The sequence below is a fragment of the Rhinolophus sinicus genome, chromosome 3 (genome assembly GCF_057876585.1).
Source record: "Rhinolophus sinicus isolate RSI-liver-muscle chromosome 3, RSI-T2T, whole genome shotgun sequence".
Lineage (NCBI taxonomy): Eukaryota > Metazoa > Chordata > Mammalia > Chiroptera > Rhinolophidae > Rhinolophus > Rhinolophus sinicus.
The window spans coordinates 127,504,111-127,513,921 of NC_142503.1; positions in this window are offsets into that span (position 1 = coordinate 127,504,111).

Here is a 9,811-nt window from a genome sequence, read left to right on the forward strand (position 1 = left end):
TGGCAGGCCTCCCATTCTGCCACTGTTCCTCCTGGCCCCTGGGCCCACCTCCCCTGCCATCCGCCCCACTCCTCCACTCCTCTACCCTTCCATCTCCCAGCCAGCTGGCCTTCGTTGCAGCCTTCTGCTGTGCCCTGGGCAGGGCAAGGTGACAGGCACAGGCCAGACTTGCAAGTCACGGGTCCAGTCCTCAGAGAGCTTTCAGTCATCATGAAACAATTAGACACCCTCAGTGAGACCCAGGGTGGGGACTCAGAGGGGCTAGAGGGGTCAGTGCAGCCAGGCTGCTTTCCAGGTCACACATGACTATTGTTCCTTTCGGGTCTCCCCTTCCTGGAAGTGTTACAACATTCTTATTGCTGCTTTTCTCAGCAAACTTCACTTCTGTCTTGGTTCCTGCCTCCAAGCAACTAAGGTCATCCTTGCCCATCTCGGTCTGTCCTGTCTCCAGCCAGGGCCAAGAGCAGACTTGCTCAGAGCAAGGTCAACGGGTCACCGGGCCTGTCTGGACATCTCTGTCAGAAGAGGAGAGGAACTGGAAGCCACCTGTGCTTAAGTTGATAATGGGAAATCTGGGAAAGAAAAGTACCCTTCCTCAATCCCTTGGAAATGTTGGAACCTGTTGAGTACTGGGAAGAAGGCAGAGGGAGGAAGTGGGGTCAGCTTTGTGCAATTTCTGTTAGGGAGTATGAGTACATAAGCCCCTATCCTTGGCTTCCCCTTCCTTGGAAAGGTGGTTCCAGAAGAAACAAGCACAGCTGGAACACCACAAGCAGACGCTGCCCGGCATCCGCAGAGGGGCTAGTGCAAGAGGAAGCACAGGGGACCTTGCCTGTGAGCTTTTTCCAGCTGAGCCAGCCAGAGACTCAGGATCTTGCAGGGCTGAGAGAATTAAGCGTTTTCTGAGCACCAGCACTGACGTAAACACTCTGCCTAGGTCTTAACCTTTCTTCATCTGCTACGTGAAGTAAGTACTTTCTTGCAGCTGAGGAAGCTGAGGCTCAGAAAAGTTGCAGTACTTCTCCAAGTTGCGAGTCTTTACAGCAAATAGGTATAACGCCAGAGTGTGAGCGCTTTCTCCCGTATCATGCGCCTCTGATGCTTGTTTCTTTTGTTGTTGTTTTATTTTGGGGGGGTTGTTTGTTTTTTAAGGAATTTTTATTTTTGGCAGAGAGGTGAAAGCAGTCTCACGTTCACTCAGCCCAAGGACCCCTGGTGGCCAAATCCAGAATTGTCCTTCTCTCAGTTTGACCACATTTCCTTTCTTCCACACCTCTGCTTGGGCTGTCGCCGAACAGTCACCCACACCCCCTCCTCAGCCCATTTTTATCTGACAGAATTCTTCTCACAAGGCCCATCTCAACCTCCTAGAAACTTGGGGTTTCTTCTGCCATTGCTCTTGCCCCTTCTAGGGAACCTATGACATTCACTTGCCTCTTGACTGGTATTAGAGCCATAGATGTCCTCATCTGATCCCCTCGATAAGGTTGACAATCCCCTCCCCACCCCACCCACATCACAGTCTGGGTCTTGGACCCTATACACACACACACACACACACACACACACACACACACACACACACACAGAACCTTGGAACCCTGCACACAGAATGGAACAGTGCCTGGAGTCTCCATACCACCCCAACAACTATGGCTGAGCTCACAGGCCGGGTGTGACCCACTGGTGAGGGCCCTTACCTGGAGGCAGGAGGGCTGGGCCAGCCTGTAGCATGTCTCTGCCCCAGGACGACTGCCCTCTAAATTTCTCAGTCCTTGGTCTCAGCTCTGCATGCCACACTTCAGCTCTATGTCCCCTGCTCAGGGGCCTGGGGTCTGGGAGAGGACTGACTGCCCAACAGGGCTGGCAGATGGGTAGGGGGTGGGGCACTGGTGGCCTCTGTAGAGGCCCCAGGGAGGCTGACCAACCCTCAGCAAGCTCCCTGAACCTTAATTCCAGGTCCTCCCTGCCCCACCCCTCTCCTCAGAACTCAAGCTTGAGTCATGATTGTATACAAAGGGGACATGGGACTATAGTGTGACTCCTGTCAGCAGTTCTCCTTCTTTACTGAATTTTGAGGTTCCACCCCATAGTCTGTTCACTCCCTCTCGACCTCACCCTGTCTCTGAGGTCTGGAGAGCAGCCACCTCTGACCCTTCCTCCCCACCTCACCCCAAGTTCCCCACCCTGGGATCTAAGCGTCCCCAGTTTCCCTTCCTGATCCCCACTCCAATCCAGTGGGGTGCAGCACGTCTTTCTCCGGCCTCCGTTGCTCACCATTCATTCATCCACTGATTCATTCTTTCCCAGAACACCCCAACACCAACACCACCACCAACACTATGTCAATACCGTATTTAATTTCCTCAGGGTACTTACGACTCTCTGAAATCATCTTTTGCGCATGCTTTGCTGTCTCCCCAATTCGAGTGGAAGCTCTGTGAGAGCAGGGGCCTTGGCCGTCTGGGTCACTGCTGTGCAGTGAGCTGTATTGGTGCTCAGTGATTATTGCTTGGTGATTGGATGAATTATGTTAATGTTTGTTGAGCAACCACCTTGGTGCAGAAGACAGGCCAAGCGAGGGGAGGTGCTGTCAAACGAGCCTCCTTGAGTAGTTCACTATGGGAGTGGAAGCGCGGGTGCTGCTCCCCATGGGATGAGCTTGAATGCAGGCACCACAAGGCCCCCCTACTAGAGAGGCACAGAGGATGGACCAGGGCTCCTTCCCGCCCCCACAGCCCCAGCTCTAAGCTCACGTCCCTGGGAAACCCCCCCCCCCACCCCACATAAGGGCAGAGCTGTCATTGTACATTGTACGTGAGCTGTCATTTTACATTTGCTTATACAATTACTTGACTGCCTCTCTGCACTATTTCCATCATCCAGAAAGTTCTATTGGACAGCCTTGCTCTGAACCATAAGCTCCATGAGGGCAGGCCCAGTGTTTGGCTCACTGCCGTGGCCCCACACCTCTCACAGGGCCCAGCACAGAAGGCACTCAGTTTCTAGCTGTTGAATGAATGAATTGGACAGGGAAAGGGTGGGTCCTCCCTCAAGGGAGCAGCTCCTCCTTCCTGAGACTGGTCCTTTGTCTTCTGGGCTCATCTACTAGCCAGAGCATCCCTCCCTCCCCCAGGCCCCCACAGTCTCATCTTGTTCTTAGGCTTTTGTTTCTCCCATGAGCACAGAACCTCAGGGTTGCTGCCTCCTGGCACCACTCACATTGTATATTTCCTAAACCCAAGGCGCCCCCTGGAGTTGTGCAGCGGTGGTTGCTGCTCCAGCCCTGCCAGGCAGCAAGCTTCTTGGCCATGTTCCCAGCCCACCAGTGCTCCGGGCAATTTTAAGGTAACGTCATTATCTTCAACAACCATTGTGCAGCGCCTGGCTCCTGTAACACAGGCTCAAGTTCTGGCTCAGGAAGTTTTTCCAGTTTTCAGCTCCATTGCCTGGTTGCTTTTTCAGCATCTCTTTCTCCGGATATTCCAACCTGAGTCAGCACCCACCGTGCCCTGGGTAAGATAGGGGAGCTCTCACTGGGGACTGTTATGGGGACTTTCCTTCTGTGGCAATTTTGTCTTTTGGGCCCAGCCTTGGGGCCCTGCCCTCCCCTCTCACTGGAAAGCTTATCCCTTCCTCTTCCCCAGCCAAGAAGTGTGCTATGGGCATGTGCTTGCACCACTGGCCATTGAGGAATTTCCCCAGCCTAGAAGAAGGAACTGGGGAACAGAGAGGAAAGAAAAAAATCCAAGTACTCAGACCCAAGTGCCCAAGGAATCCCAAGACCCAGACAGTGGGAACAGGCAGTGTAGAAGCTCTTCTTGAGCTTCGAGTCCTTATGGTCCCCTTATGTCCTTTGAGTCCTTATGGTCCATCCCAGGGATCAAAACTTTTCAGAACTTTGGGGTAGGGTGACTGGTCCTTGAATGTCCTCTACCACATTCTCACAAAGTGGTTGACCAACACATGCTCAACTACCTCCCATGATGGTGAGCTCACCATGACTCATTGAGGCCCTTTCCACCTTTGGATAGCTTTAATTATTAGAAAGCCTTTCTTCATAATAAGTCATATCCTCTCACTGGTCTTGTTTTTTGCTCTCAGATACACAGAATCAATGTAGTTTCTGTTCCAACTAGCAGCCCTTCGGGAGTTTGAAGACCACTATCATCTGCCCCTTGAGTCCTCTCCCCCAGTTCATCATTTCCATGTCCCCCATGGTCATGGGCTCTCCTCGCCATCCTGATTTCTCCCTCTGAACCCCACAGTTTGTCCCTGTCCCTCTTAAAATAGACCACGCCCTCCCAACAGGGCCTGCCTATCACAGATTTGGGGTCTATGAGCCCCGTCATTCTGGGTCCTAAAGCTCAAAGTCATGTCAGCGTTTCTGGCAAGCAAATCACAGGGGCGTCTGACCAGCCCGTGCCAACCAGAATGTTCCTGTGTGTACACACTGGTGTTAGTCCTCCTCCCACACATCTTGCTCTCGTGTAGCTGATGAGTTGGGGACCAAAGAACCAGACTCTACCTCTATCCCTGTTCAATACCATCTGGCCAAATTTGGCCCCTCAAATTATGTTCCAATCCAGATTCCATCATCTTCAAATATGAGAATGGGCACCTATGTGCTCCTACAACGTGTCACAGAAAAACTGCCACCACTAGGGACTTCTCTCCAGGTTGACGAAGATACATTATTCAACGTTATTTGGAGATGAATGCCCTGACAGTTATATCAGCTACTCTATCATCCCACCCACAGTTCACCATTTTGTTCCTAAACATATCCTGAGATGGAGCTGATGGGTGAAAAGCACTACAATAATCACTGGGACCATGGTTTCTAGCCCTGGCTCTGCCACCACGTGTATTGATTTCACGTCACTGAGTATCTCTGTGCCCGTGATATGGTGATCTATAATAAGAAATATATATTTGGTCTTCATCCATATACCATGTTTCCCCGAAAATAAGACCTAGCCGGACCATCAGCTCTAATGCGTCTTTTGGCAAAAATTAATATAAGACCTGGTATTATATTATATTATATTATATTATATTATATTATATTATTATATTATATTATTTATGTTATGTTATATTATACCCTGTCTTATATTATACTAAAATAAGACTGGGTCTTATATTAATTTTTGCTCCAAAAGACGCATTAGATCTGATGGTCTGGCTAGGTCTATTTTCGGGGAAACACGGTATATTTGGTCTTCATCCCCAGTTCCTGCCCCTAAAACCCTTGTAATTTCCTAAGTAATAAGAATATTAGGAACATCTCTTATTCTAATATTTGGCTTTTGTTCCCCTTCTCTGACACAGATCTCCTGAAGCCCTAGTAAATTCTTAAGTGATAAGAGCATTCGTAGCATCTTTTGTTCTATTGAGGCAATTCTGGATGGCTCCTGGATGGCTCCTGGATGTGGGCTGGGCACCAGAAAGACCACACCACGATTAGAAGCTTAGAATTTTCAACCCCACCCTCCAATCCTCCAGAGAGGGGAGAGGGGCTAGAAATGCAATGAATAATTAATCGTGCCTATGTGATGAAGCCTCCATAAAATCCCAATGGTATGGGGTTCAGAGAGCTTCCAGGTTGACAAATACATCCACATAGGGCATGTGACACACCTCAACTTCACGGGGACAGAAGCTCCTGCACTCAGGACCTTCCCAGACCTCTCCCTATACTCGTATATCTTTTCATCTGGCTGTTCATCTGTACCCTTTATCATATGCTTTTATAAGAAACTGGTAAACATAAGTGTTTCCCTGAGTTCTGTGAGTCACTCTAGCAAAGTAATCAAACCCAAAGGAGGGGGTCATTGAAACCTCCAATCTATAGCCAGAAACGCAGGTGACAGCCTGGGTGTGTATGTGTGAGACAGAAGTCTTGTTGGACTGAGCCCTTAACCTGTGGGATGTGACCCTATATCCAGGTAGACTGTGTCAGACCTGAGTTAAATTGTAGGGCCCCCAGCTGTGTGACAGAGAATTATTTGTCATAGGGGGAAACCTCCACGCAGTTGGTGACCAGCAGTGTCAGAAGTGAAGTGTTCTGTGTGAGTAGTAAAGGAGACTCACAGGTGAAAGACTCCTGGTAGAGAAGAACTGGGTTTTTCCCTACACAGAAGGTGAAAAACTGAGCTTTTCCATTACAGGGCTGCTGGGAAATGAGCAGGGGGCCAGATGATCTGTCAAGACCTCTCCAGCTCTGATGTTCTGTTCGTGGTAGTCAGAGTTAGAAAGTCAGGAAACTGAGGCAGAGGAGGGTCCATGTTACAAGAGCTAAGAAGTGTGCACTTCTGCCCAGGCCATGGGGAAGCTCCAACACTGCCCTTCCTGCTGTACTTCAGCTTCCCTGCTTGCACTTGCAATTCTTTTACCACAACCTAAGCTGACCCTCAGACTTCCCAACATTTGATTTCCCCGCAAATGCATGGCTGCTCCCATCCATATGTCTAACTACTGATCACATGGTAACCCGCTGACCTACGGCCCCACAAAGATCCACCTCATTAGGCTTGAGTTTTCCTTGCTGGCTTCCTTCCCCATCAGGCCCTCCAGCACACCCACCCCAACTTTCCAGAAGTCTGAGGCATTTCCACACTCCTCTCACCTTCTCCACACTCTCTGCCGTTGCCTGCTACAGGAGAGACCAGTGGGCAAGACTAGGCTGGAGGGAAAGTGAGCAAGAACGTGTCTTCTGGAATCGGACAGTGGGGGCACGAAACCAGGCTTTATGGTTTATGAGTTGCATGACTTTGGGCAGAGTCTCAGTTTCATTATGACTGTAAAACATTTAGTCATTATTATTTCTTATTAATACTGGCTTCAAGGTCATAGACCCTCTCCTCAAAGTCCATTTCTTTCTTTGCTCCCCCATTGAGACTTTTCCACCCTGCACCCCACCCACTCCCACCCTTACCCCACCCCATCCCCGTCCTGCCCTCACCATGACTCTGCCACAGCTTGTTTGTGGGTTCCCTCATCCCCCCTCCTGGAGTGCCCATTCCTGCCATGTGTAATTACTACCTGCGCCCACGCTGACACTTTCTGCCTTGCCCTCTAGACCCCTCTCCAGGCAAGTATTTCTTGCTGCCGCAGGACATCGCCACAGCAACCCAAACATCTTAGGTAGAAGTAGCCTTTCTCTTCTCACGTAACGCTCCCTACCCCCACCCCTGTTCCAAGACCTCTGTGCACACCACAAATTCTCAAGTCCCTCAGCTTTACCATCTACGGGCCTGCGTCAAAGTCGCCCACGTCCCTGCATCTCAGTGCCACCTGCTACCAAGTCCTAAATAGCCCTCTTCTCATCCCCTCCCCGCACACCCCCCCCCCCCCCCCCGCACCTCAGCTAGCAAGGCTTTGGGGACTCCGTTGGATTTCAGGTTCTGCCTGAATATCCCTGAGGAGGGGTTTTTCTGAACCCTGTCCAACATTCACCTCCATTCCCTGTGTTCTGGAACCCGATAACCCCCTGTCCCGTACCTATGGCTGGAGTGTTTAAAATTAGAGGATCAAAGCTGTACACTAACGATTTGTGTACTTTTAGGATATATGTGTGCTCAATTGACAAGTTTTACAGGAAGAAAAAAAAGAAATATCAGAAGTTTAAGGAAAAGATTGGAAACCATTACATATCACCAGATCTAGAACAAACTCTTCTTGAGCTCAGTCTGGGTCAGGGGCCCCTTGTGTGGACCCCCATGGGCTCCTCTCCGCCTCTAGCTTATATGCTGACATGTCCGTCTCACCCATGAGAACTGTCCTGTCCAAAACTAACCACTAGCCCAATGTGGTTATTTAAATTTCAATTAATTAAAATTAAATTAAATTAAAATTTCATTTCTTTAGTTGCACTGGCCACATTTCAAGTGCTCAACAAACATGGGGCTAGTGTTGACCTTATTGGATGGCATAGATATTGACTATTTCTACATCACAGCAAGTTCTACTCTAGCAAAACACTACGCTAGATGTGAGCTCCAGGAAGGCAGAGACCAACTCTTTCTGGTCCTGCACTGAATCCCTGGCACCCAGCATGCCCTCAGGCCCAGCTCTGATGCTCAATACACAGCAACAAATTGAATTAATGCACACACTGCACAAGACCCCACACCAGCTCCAATACCTGTGTCTTCCTCCCTCTCCCTGCCTCCAGAGTTCAACCCAGGGCTCAAGGTCTCTTTCCTCCCTCCAAACCATCTACGGTCCATGACTCAGGGTCCTAGAAGCATGTGTGTGTGTGTGTGTGTGTGTGTGTGTGTTGGGGAGCAGGAGTAGAGAAAGTATTGGTGGGGCAAGAGGTAGTCATTGTGAAGAGACACCAGGGTTCCAGTCCTCAAGAAACTCAAGTTGGAGCTCTGTCAATGGCCGCTCCCACCTACGCAGTGGGCAGGCTCCCGGGTTTTGGTTTGAATTCTGGCTGTGTTTCCTTCCAGCTGTGTGACCTTGGGCAAGCAACTTAACCTCGGTGACTTCCACTGTATGCATTGTTTCCTCATTGTAAAATATGGATAATAATACCTACTTCACATATGTAGAGAGTACATTAAATAAGATGTCTGGGGCTCAGTTGAAACTCAATTATTGCTTGTTCCTTTCTCTACATAGAAGGCAGTAAAATCGCTTCCTCAAACATCATTCAGGTCATGGCCCTCAGACACCTGCATGCTTCCCACTTATCCCACACAGAGGCCAGAAATATCTCCTGATAGCTCCTTTTGCCTTAAAGCAAGAGGCTTGTCATTAGTTCCACTGCTCTGATTGCCAAAGGCACCTGGCTCACCGTCTGTCTGCTAGCTAAGTAAGTCTGTTTGGTTTCTCGCCCCCACCTTCACGTCATAGTACATACCTGAAATTCCCTTCCTGCCCTCTCTTTCCAAAAAGTAGGCCCTGCCTTCTCGGAAGCAGATTTGTTCATGAGACTCACTTCCTCCCTTAAGCCTGGTTGACTCATCAATCCCAGTTTCAAGATCGCTAATTACTAAAAAGTATTTCATGCCTACTTCAGCCTTTATCCACCCTTTTTTCTTCCCTCAGTGACTATGAGGTAAGACTGTACCTGGCCAATCTGCACCTGTAGGCATCTATCTTCCCAGGTATCTGGTTGTAAACGTGAGTGTGTAGAACAGGAAGCAAGAGCAGGTGGTGTCCGCCCCCCCCCAAAAAAAAAAATAATGCATTTGGTGAGGTGGGAATGCTGGACCAGACCAAATACAAGTCCCATTTGGCTACTTACTATATCACTGGCATTTAGCAATTTACTTAGTCTTTCTGAGACTCAATTTCCTTGCATATTTGTCACAAAAATTAGAAAATTACTACTATTACTATTTATTACTGCACTGCCTTACTTAGTGCAGGCACTGTTCTAAGCACTTTACATACATTATTTTATTTAATCTTCACTTCAACCCTAGCAGGTAGGTTTTATTAAAAAGATGTGGAAGAAATACAAAGAACTGAAAGCCATACTGTCTTACCCAGATGTGAGTTATAAACATACACATACTACCTGAACATACACTTCTTACAAATACATCACACACGCATACACACTCCCTATCACCTTGAATCCCATGAAGTCTCCACCAGGAAACCTTCCTGAGCTGGTCCAGACCACATGCTCTCTCCCATCCCCAAACACCAACCGTACTCACTATTAGGCTCAGCCAAACCAGCCCTCACTACATGGTGTTTGTTCATTCATTCAAATAAATACCCAATAACTACTAAGAACCAAGGCTAGGTATCAGAGAGGCAAGACCAAAAGTGTTGTTCTTGTCCTCCA